Genomic DNA, 11,522 nt, shown 5'->3' with positions numbered 1-11,522 from the left:
AATAATCATTGTCTTTAAAGGCTCTGGATCTACATATGGTTCACCTAGTAGCTCATTAACAGTGTTTGCAGTGAAAGTTATCACTTGACTATATACCTCAACCTCAAAATCTTTAGGGTTCTAATGTTGCAAGGGCCCGACTGCACAAAGAGAAAATTCATGTGGTGTGCCTCTATCATTCTCACCATCAAAGGGTATTCCTTCCTTAAACTTGCCCTGTTGATAAATTAGTTAGCTGAATATTTTGAATCTTTATGTTTCGAGTACCACTTTCATCCTAGCATAGCTACAACCTTTGTTCCAAACCTCTTTTGCCCGCTTGGAATATGTGGGGCAGCAGGTACTCTGTCAGTGTCACGACTTCTGATGTACCTAGTCTCGTAGAATTCAGCTGCATTTTTACCTTTGTTTCTTGGTTTGTAGCTACTCGACATTTTACCTATTAAACATAACAGCCTACAAACATATAAAACAACAATTAAATGCGAATGTACTAGGGTACTCAAACTTCCCCTTTCTAATTCACATTTCATATAATTATTAATCCAAAATATTACACGAAGACATTTCGTATTTGTGATAGCTAACAGTTTCTGTACATGGCTAAAGGACTAAACAAATTTTATAGACACATATCCCTTCATTAACACATTACTCCCCCTTACCAATTTGATACATGCTTTCCCTATGTCACTTCTAGATCCAAATCAACAATACTAACTTTGATCATATATAGCTAACACTAAGGTGGTGTTGAATCGAGATCTACCCCACCTTAGTTGCTATTATATATTAAACATCATCAACTTTCTAGCATCGAACAAAAATTTCATCTCATTGTCATGGCAATTCAGACAATTCTCATTGTTTATTTCAATTACACTTTTACCAAGGCATTTCCTAGCTACCACTAAGGTGGTGTTGAATCAAGATCCACCCCACAATTAGTTTCTATTATATAGTGAATCAAGAAACTCCTAATTTATTGAATTTTAGCACATAGTACAGCAAAACACGCAATTATCTACCAATTTGTATCTCAAACCCTTAGAGGAACCAAATTAGTTAAACCATGATTCCCATTTCAGAATATACTTGCTTCCCACATGATAAATATCAAACCCACAACAATATGTCATCATCACCTCCTAAGGTTCTCACACAATTTTCACAATTAATATTCAATGAAAGTTCAAATTAATTAAACCCAACCCTTGAATATTTCACTATTGTTTCAATCAAATTAGCAGAACAAAAAACTTATAACAATAGTAAATCACATGGGTTCATAATACTTAAACACAAAATATAATCAAAACTTACCTGGTCTTAGTTAACAAGAGTAAAGATGATATTGAAATCTCCTTGTTGTTGCTCAAAATTTACAAAATTATAAAAGGAGCAAGTTTAGGGCTTTGGGGAGAATTAGGGAGACTCAGCTAGGGGTTAGTGAGAGTAGAAGGGAGATGGGTAAAGTAAGGTATTTATAGAAAGGTAAATTAGGTAGCAGTACAGGAAACACGACGCGTCAGGAATCTCATTGTAGAATCGGCGCGATGCGTCAAGTTTGCATCGATTCTCTAAAAGTTACATCAAATAATTAATCTAAGTGTTCCCTACATTCCAACTGATGTAGTGCGATGGGAGACGCGTTGATGGACCAACGTGATGCGTTAGAATCGCATCGGTTCACTAGAAATAGCCTTGAAAAGTTTTTCCAAGTGTCAAATTGATGTCTATCAATGCGATGCGCCAAGATAGTGTCAGTTCACTGGAAACTGCATCCAAAATATTTTCTAAGGCTAAATTTTCAATACCAAATGCATCATTTCTTACCCCTTACCTTTTTCTCACCATGTAACAACTATTTACTTACTCAAAAGCCCATGTTTACCATCTTTTCTTCTTCTCTATCTTCACCAAATTTCTCATTCCAACACATTAATCAAAAATAACAAAATTACGTAAGAAAAAGTGGGTTGCCTCCCTCCAGGCGCATTATTTTCGGTCATGGCATGACTCAATTTTTTTTCTTTTTGTTCTTCACTACTAAAAATTAAACTACCTGTTACATTACATTTATGGGTTTCCTTCCACATAGCGCCTTATTTTATGTTTTGGGATGACTTAGCTTAGTATCAGTCATCAGTAAAAGTGAAAGATTCCTTGTTCTTATCCGGATGATCCACCAAATAGTGCTTAACACGTTGTCCATTCCTAAGAAAATTTTTCGTCTTCTCTTTATTCCACAACTCTACAGCTTCATGAGGTGTCATACCTACTACCTCAAAAGGTCCAGACCATTTTGATCGCAATTTACCTAAAAATAACTTAAGCCTTGAATTGAATAACAAAATAAGTTATCCGGGTTCAAATACTCTCTATTCAATTTTTTTATCATGCCATCTTTTGGTCTTCTCCTTGCATAGTTTGGCCTTTTCGTAGGTATGAAGCCTAAACTCATTAAGTTCATTCAGCTGCATTAACCGTTTCTCCCCCACAACAGTCATCTTAAGATTTAGCTTTTTCACCGCCCAATATGCTTGATGTTCCAGCTCTACTAGAAAATGGCATGCTTTACCATAAACCAAGCAATAAGGGGACGTACCAATGGGCGTCATGTAAGTTGTCTGGTATGCCCAAAGTGCATCATCCAACTTTTTAGCCCAATCTTTTCGCTGCCCATTCACAGTCTTCTGAAGTATTTGCTTAATCTCCCGATTTGACACCTCAACTTGTATAGTTTGGGGATGGTACGCAGTAGCAACCTTGTGCCTAACATCATCTTTAGCAAGAAGATTTTTGAACCAAGTATTGATTAAGTGCATACCTCCATCACTAATTATCACCCTAGGTATACCAAATTGGGAAAATATGTTCTTCTTCACAAATTTCAGCACCACTCTTGCATCATTAGTCGGAATAGATACAACTTCCACCCATTTAGAGATGTAGTCAACCTATACAAAAATGAAAAAATTGCCTTTTTAAGGAGGGAATGGGCCCATGAAATCGATCCCCAAACATCAAAGACTTCGACTTCTAAAATATTGTTATGGGGCATCTCATGATGCCTAGATATAGTACCCAACATTTGACATTGATCATAATTTTTCCCAAAAGCAATTACATCCCTAAACAACGTAGGCTAAAGAAAACCTAATTACATCATTTTTTTAGCAGTCCTCTCACCCCCATGGTGTCCACCATAAGGAGATAAATGGTAATCCTCAGGCACCTTTGAAAATTCAGCCTCTGAGATACACCTATGAATGACTCCATATGGACCCTTCTTAAAGAGATATAGTTTGTCCCAAATATAGGTAGGTGAATCAAGGAGCAATTTCTTCCTTCGTTGAGTGGTGGCATCAGGAGGGTACACTTCATAAGCTATTAAATTAACAATATCAGCATACCACGAAAACTCAACTGTATCTAAAGACATCAACTTTTCATCAGAAAACTTTTCCTTAATACTAAGAGAGTCATCAACAGTATGATTTCAATTTTCCAACCATGACAAGTGGCCAGCAACTTGATTTTCAGCTCCCTTCTGATCTCGAACCTCAAGATCAAATTCTTGTAGTAGAAGAATCCACCTAATAAGTTAAGGTTTTGCATCCTTCTTGTTCACAAGATACTTAATAGCAGCATGGTCAGTATGAAAAATGACCTTAGTGCCAACTAAGTATGATCTAAACTTGTCGAATGCATACATCACTACCAACATCTCTTTCTCTGTAACCGTCTAATTATCTTAAGCATCATTCAACACTTTTCTAGCGTAGTAGATTGAGAAAAATACCTTATCTCTTCTCTAACCCAAATAGCTCACACAACAACATCACTAGCATCACACATAAGCTCAAATGGTAACTCCCAATCTGGGGTAATCAGAATAGGTTCTTCAATCAACTTCTTTAGTTTTTTCAAAAGCTGCTTGGCAATCATCCCCAAACTCTAACTTGGCTTCTTTCTCGAATAGTTTTCACATGGGGCTTGCAATCTTTGAAAAATAATGAATGAATCGTCTATAGAAACCTGCATGTCCAAGAAAACTCCGTACTTCTTTGATTGTGACTAGATATGGAAACTTTTCAATCACTTCAACCATCGCCTTGTCCACTTTGAGGCCTTTGCATTACACTTTATGGCCTAGGACAATTCCTTCCTTAACCATTAAGTGGCACTTTTCCCAATTCAGCACCAAGTTCATCTCTTTGCATCGAGCTAGAACTCTGTCAAGATCCTACAAGAACTTACAAAAAAATTACCATACATAGAGAAATTACCCATGAATACCTCTACAAAATCTTTAACCATATTGGAAAATATTTCCATCATACATCTCTGAAATATAGCAGGTGTATTTCATAGGCCGAAGGGCATACGTATGAATGCATATGTACCATATGGAAAAGTGAAAGTGGTCTTTTCCTGGTCTTCCAATGCTATAATTATATGATTGTAGCCTGAGTACCCATCCAAAAAATAATAATACTCTTGTCCCACCAATCTATGTATCAATTAGTCAATGAAAGAAATCAGATAGTAGTCTTTACGAGTTGCTTCATTCAATATATGATAGTCAATACAGATCTCCCAACTAGTCACTATGCGTGTGGAATCAACTCATTATCATCATAGTTACCATGGTCATCTCTCCTTTTTTGGCACACAATGCACTAGACTCACCCATTTACTATTGGAAATTGGGTAAATAATACCACTATCTAACCACTAGATCACTTCTTTTCTAACCACCTCCTTCATCATAGGATTCAACCTTCTTTGTTGATGCATTCTTGGTCTGTAACCCTCTTTCTTGTAAATGTTGTGCATCCAAAATGTTGGATTAATTTTTATAATATTGGACATTTACCAACCAATCACCTTTGTTCTCCTCTTTAGGACTGCTATAGCTTTCTTTAGTTGCACATTTGTTAATCTTGTAGACAAAATAATAACCAAAGCATCTTGATCACCAAGAAAAACATATTATAAATAAGGAGGAAGAACCTTAAGCTCCAAGTTAGGAGCTTCTTCAACTGAGGGCTTGGGCGATGGACCAATTGGCCTATTTAATGGTTCAATAGGAACTTTCATAGTTTCAACCACTGCCAAATTCATTACCTAAACCTATTCCATGTTTCCACATGTCTATACAAATCATAACCCATTAAAGCTCGCTCTAATGGATCATAAGACAATAATAACTGCCAATTAGAAATATGCTTAATAAACAATATAAATTGAAACTCCTCATATATAGCCGACAATTTCAAATCCTTGTACACATCAAATACTTCTACTTTATAATGCTCCCGCGTGGTCATTTTTTCGGCTGCTACATCAATTAGTGACTGCCCTATTGCTAAGAAAGGTTGTCACAAAATAAATAAAACCACAAGATCAACCTTAAAGTCAAGAGTTACAAAATCCACAAAAAAGATTAATGATCCTACTTGCAGTAATACATCCTTAATAATACTATCCAACCTAGCAAGTGATCTATCCGCCAGCTATAAAATAATAGTAGTGGGTTTGGAACTCCCAAGCCCATCTTCCGATACTATGATGTAGGCATAATATTTATTTAACTCCCAAGTCACATATCCACGTGTATAAATAGTCTGTCCAATGGTAATCTACAAGGCAAAACTACCTAGATCTTTAAGCTTCGTGGGTAATGTTTTTTGAATCTTGGACGTGCACTCTTGAGTAAGTACAACTAGACATTCTCGCCAACGAGTTCTTATTCATAAATATATCCTTAAAATATTTTGCATATTTTGGCACACTTTGAATAATGTCAAAAAAAGGAAGATTCACTTGAACCTGCTTCAGAATATCTAACAACTTCTTATAACTTGCCTCCTTTTGATGGTTCCTTTCCCTTTGAGGAAAGGGTAAGGGGTAGAGTTTTGTTGTTCACATGAATTTCATTATTTGCCATTTTTTCTTTGATTTTTTCTCTACATTATCTTTGGTACTGTTATCAATAATTATGGGACTAACCAGTTCTTGATCTGTCTCCTTAGTTTCCAGCCTATTCCTTGTTGTAACCATTTTTACCTGCTTAGAATTTATCTCTATATCACTAGGTAATGCTCATTGAGGTTCTGTATTTTGTGCCTCTGTAATTTGACCCAACTAGAACTCTAAATTTCTCGTAAAAAATTGTTAACTCTTCAACTCATCTACAAAGTATGAATTTGAGTCTTAATTTCTGTTGCAAATTACAATTGTTGAGCCATAAATTGCTTCATCAATTCCTCCATATTGCTAGATTGAGTAGTCTCCTTAGTATTTTGAGCTGGCTGTGGATTTTGTTGCACTTGTCCCTTGTACTAATTTGTATTTTGCATCTGATTTCCACCCCATAAGAAATCAGGATGGTTTATCCAGTTGGGATTATAAGTATTACTAAAATTTTGTTATCCCTACCAATTTGCATTCCACACATAGTTGATAGAATATGGATTAGCTGTGAAAGCATCATCTACATGCTCACCACTTCTGCAAACCTCACACCAACAATTTTCTTGTTGTACTGCATTTGTTGTAGTTGTTGGTTGAGTAACACCCAAATTTATGTTATTAAGTTGAGTAATCATAGGATTTTGCTTGGCTGCAATATGTGCCTGTAATGTAGTGAACTGATCTACCTCCAATACCCCTGCAACCATCTTGGGAGCACTCCTTGAGTCTGCATACCAATCATGATTCCCTTATGAATTTCGATTAAATAGTGTATACAATTGTTCATAAGTTTTCTCCAAAGCATGGCCACCTGCTACTGAATCTAAGAGAATCTTTGTATTTGACTCAAGGCCTTCTATAAATGTGTGAACAAAGACATCATTTGATTGATGGTGATGAGGAAAGTTTTTGAGCATGCCTTTAAATCTCTCCCACACTTGGTAAATATTTTCTCCATCTTTTTGAATGATACTCAAGATCTTTTCCTCAAACGTGTAGTTTTTTGTGATGGAAAGAATCGAATAAGTAACTTTCGGATGCAATCTCCCATGAAGTGATGGAAAGTAGTGGTTCAATAGATAACCACCTTTTTGATTCTCCCATTAGAGATAAAGGGACAAGTGTTAATCTTACATAATCATCATTCATCCCTACATGAAAGGCCATGGTATTGCCCTGCTGAGTTCAATAGTTACACCATATTCTTCTTCAGTTCAAATGGACCTCCTTTCTTGGGTTTTCGAATGTTATTAGTCACATGATTCGTAAGTGGGATTGCCACCACATGAAGAGGTCTTGCATCTGGTTGAGCAGGAATAATAAGGATAACTGGAATTACAAGAGGTGGAATGTTCTCGGCATTTGGATCAATGGAAGCATTGGGATTAAGAACATTCGGATCTTGTATTTTAGCCATTTGACCCTGTTGAGTGGAATATTGAACTCTTCGCCTTTGTTAAAAGATTTGCTCTGATTCTTCAAAAGGCTCTACTAGTTCTTTATCTCTCGCCAGTCCTTGATTCAGCTAAACCTGCAAAAATTTATCCGCTAAGATCAAGTTCTCAACACCTACACTTAGTATCTAAAACCAAAAATTTAGCAATTCACTAATTGTATTAGATCCCCGACAACTACGCCAAAAACCTATTGCGACTCAGACGCACACTTAAGTTCACATGATCTTTCAAGTAATATAGTGATTTTGATAATCACATATTGTTCCCACGAGGATTAAACAACTAGAATTTTAACAACTTTTAGTTTTAGACAATGAGTATTAGGTATTGTATAGTATTAAGATGATTTAGAATTTGAGAATAAAAATGTAAATAAGTAAATAAGAAATAAAATTTTATGACTAGAGCGATAGAAGCAACAGTACTAAATAGTTATGTTAAGAATTCCAGGGTCGAGGTTTCTTGAATAATCATACAAATCTCTATTCTTATAGAAGTCTAATTGGTTATCAGGTTGTTGGTTCACAAGGTTTAGACAACGATCTAGATCTCCCAACCTAAAATCTTTTATCTATTGAATATTGCAGCTACAACTCCTGCAAAGATACGACAATTCTTCTAGATTTATTAAGAAATCTTCTTGCAATTGAACTCAACAAGGCTTCTAGGTATATCCCTAGCCCAAATGCTAATTCAAATCCCTTATTTTATAAAAGGATAAGAACCTTGCTCCTTAATTTACGCATTCTAATCTACGATTCTCCTCCCGAATTCACATAAAAATATAAATGTATTATAATGGCGGCCAAGTATTAAAATAGTAAGCTCAAGAAATTAAGAACAACCCAGGTGATAATCCAAAAAGAAACTACTATAAAGAATATCAAAGAGTAATCATGTTCTTGATCTCAACCCCAGAACAAGGGTATTTAGCCACTCATGTGTGAATTAAACATAAAAAATAAGTAATTAATCATACCTAAAATTCGTCTTGAAGTAAAGAAGTTCAAAAGAAATAATAAGAACCCTAAAACAAGAATTCTATTCTTTTCAGCCGCTGTAATGCTTGCCAAAAAGTGTTTGTAATTATGCTCACATGTTCCTTTTATACTTGGCAATATTTCACCAGATCTGAAGCCATGACCCGATGCATCGCTAAGCGTATTGATTAGCCAACGCACCGTGTATACATCACATTGCTTTACTGGAAGTTATATTTGAAAATCAAACTAAGTCAAAATCTACACCACTCGATGCAATGCGCTGACATCGCATTGTGTCACTGGAATTTGCTCCTCAAAATTTTGCTAAGTATTAAATCTTTAAGCATCGATGCGACGCATTGCTATCGCGTTATACATTGGAATTTTCACTCGTAGAATTCTATAAGGCATAAAACTTATGCATCAACGTGACACGTTGACATCGCATTGATGCACTAGATCTTGTTCTTCGAATTTTTTCTAAGGCACAAATCTTGTCAGTCGACACAACGCGTTTAGATCGCGTTGTGTAACTGGAATTTTTCTTTAGTTTCTTCCTTTCATCTCATCAATCCTCATATCCTTTCTTTTATCTTTACTCTCATGCATCTCGATATATTTTTGACTTTAATCCACATGATCTTTCGTTTCTTCATTATATGCATCGGATTTTCTTCCAAATCCATGGAAAATTAATCCTGTATTTCTTATCATATCGGTTAGCCACGAACCACAATTAAACTCACACTTTAATATAATTAGCACACTTTTTATTCTCAAAACAAGTCTAAATATGGGTAAATAGTGGTGTCTGGACATATGAATATGCCCAAGATCACTATCATGGGGAAAAGATCACCGATTTAAACTAAACTAAAGTAACAAACTAAGAATAAAGTAACTAATCTAGGAAAATGTGGGAACCATCAGCTTTCCCAAATATTAAATCCCAAATAAAAATATGAATTATCCAAAAGAGCTGAAAAGTATTTAGAAATATCAATAATACAAGCCCAAATCAAATGCATAAGGAGACACCCCCAACTAAAAAGGTAGCAGTGTCCCAATTGCATAAATAACCAAGGGTAAAAGAGATAAGGGTGCTCTCTAAAACCACATCAAGAGTTGTTATCACTCTTAGAATCTACATCATCACCATTCTCCTCAAGATCGGACCACTCAGCTGGGGCCTCATCATCAATCTCCACCCACGAGGAAGGAAGTCTATCTCAAGGTTTTAGGACTTTCTGTAGGCCCTTCACCCTATTTCATATCTTGATAACAAACTCATACCTCTTTTTCTATCTTGTAACCATTTTTTCATGTGCGATCTGGAGGTCTCGATATTACTCCAAAAGAGCGGAGTAGGCTTTCTCAATCTTATCAATGGTAGCTTCTTGCTTCTTTTGGTCCTTCCTATACTTCTCATAATCGGCAAGTGACACATATTAATGATGGGTGGTTGAAGTCTCTCCCATTCCTTGGGGCAAACTAGACACTAGCTCTCTGATGGTTGTAATATCAACTCCAAATCTCCTTAAGAGGTCCGGTAGTGGTTGTCCTATGAGACTCACACTCAATACATGACGATTTTTCCATGTTGATCTTTCTCTTATTTAATTTGCCAGTTGCGACCTCTCTTCAAATACTCAAGGGGTAGATGGGATAATGAGGATGCACCAATATATCATAAGCATACTCTTCAAGCCCCAATCTCTATCAAAGCTCAGTATTCAAAGAGGGGAAGAAGAGATATGTACCACCTTGGTTTTTGAAATAATCTATTTCATTGACCAAAAGCTAACCAACATCCAAAGCGATGTCATCTAAAATGCAAACAACCATTTTATCAGGAAAATCTGGGATGGCTATCATATGGGTACAGGTATAGACTCGGCTACAAATAATGTTCAACTATATCTGAGAATCATAAGTTAAGTTGTTCATAGAGATATTGCTTTTAGACTTTTCCCAAGAGACTTTCTTTTTGGGGCATAGTCATTGCGCCCACTAACTCCCTGATGTATGCCCATTTACTTTGAATTCACCCATGTCTACATATTAGAGCCCATATACATCATTGATTTTCTTAGCCCCAACTTTCACTGATTTACCCCGAATCAAAATAGTCATATTGTATGGGTCGGATAAGGACACTTCACTGATGTTTGCATAAAATTAGTGGATCCCTTGTTCATTTGCAATGAAGGGATTTGGGGAAAACTACTTCCACCTTATGGCTTTAAGTTTGTCATGAAATGTCGGTAGTTTCTTCGACTTATTCTCAAAGCAATTACCTCTTTTTGGGAGAAACTTTTCCCTCGAAAGATTACTATAGTAGTGAGTATACCACTCGGGTGCCATGAATTGGATGCGATCATACTTGTCTATAAGGTTATCAAGAAAGCACTAGGCACACATTATATCAATCATGACCTTTTAACATACAAACTGTATGACATTATTCAATAAAGCTTATTGGAATGGGTGGTTGGTGGTGTTAGGTTAAAAATTTGAAGTGCAGGCTTTTTGTCATGGTAGGAAACTAGCACGATTACCGTGATCATGGTCCATGACCATTTTTGCATTATTGCGATCGTCACCACCTGACGGTGGTCATTATACTTGAGGTATCTTTCATGCCAGCTCCCCGTGTTCAAATTTCTTCCAAATTTTTAGGCCACTAGTTGGCTCTACAATATGGATTCATATAAAGACCAATTGAACAATGCTTATAAGTGTATGAATGTTCACTTTAAAATTCAAATATTATTATTGAAAGTTCATTTGGGAAATGTATCAAACACTTGGTCTGCACACCTTATTTGTCTATATTTCATATATTTTTGGACACTTAAGATTTCTCCACATGTGTGCACACCTTACTCCAGCAGCCAACACCACACCAATTCTAAGTATGATAACATGGCAAACATAACAATCAAGACTGTAAGCCTTATCTTAATAATGTATTCTAGGGCCTATTTTCAATAATAAGAGCATGGATTCCTGATACCTACCAAATTTGTGATATAAGGATGCTGTTGGAGAGCTTATAAACTTAGCCAAAATTTAGCCCAATTAGAGAGTAAAACTCGAA

General features: G+C 36.0%; 1 non-coding gene across 1 annotated transcript; it reads left to right on the top strand.

The window, feature by feature from the left end:
• Window positions 1–6,870: 6,870 nt before the first annotated feature.
• Window positions 6,871–6,976, top strand: LOC124891997. Its single transcript, XR_007050018.1, has one exon. It is a non-coding gene; the product is annotated as a small nucleolar RNA R71 (small nucleolar RNA).
• Window positions 6,977–11,522: the final 4,546 nt, after the last annotated feature.

Source organism: Capsicum annuum, chromosome 1 (assembly GCF_002878395.1).
Source record: "Capsicum annuum cultivar UCD-10X-F1 chromosome 1, UCD10Xv1.1, whole genome shotgun sequence".
Classification (NCBI taxonomy): Eukaryota; Viridiplantae; Streptophyta; class Magnoliopsida; order Solanales; family Solanaceae; genus Capsicum; species Capsicum annuum.
Note: the sequence above shows the minus strand (reverse complement) of the source record. Positions and strands in the feature narration are given on the sequence as shown.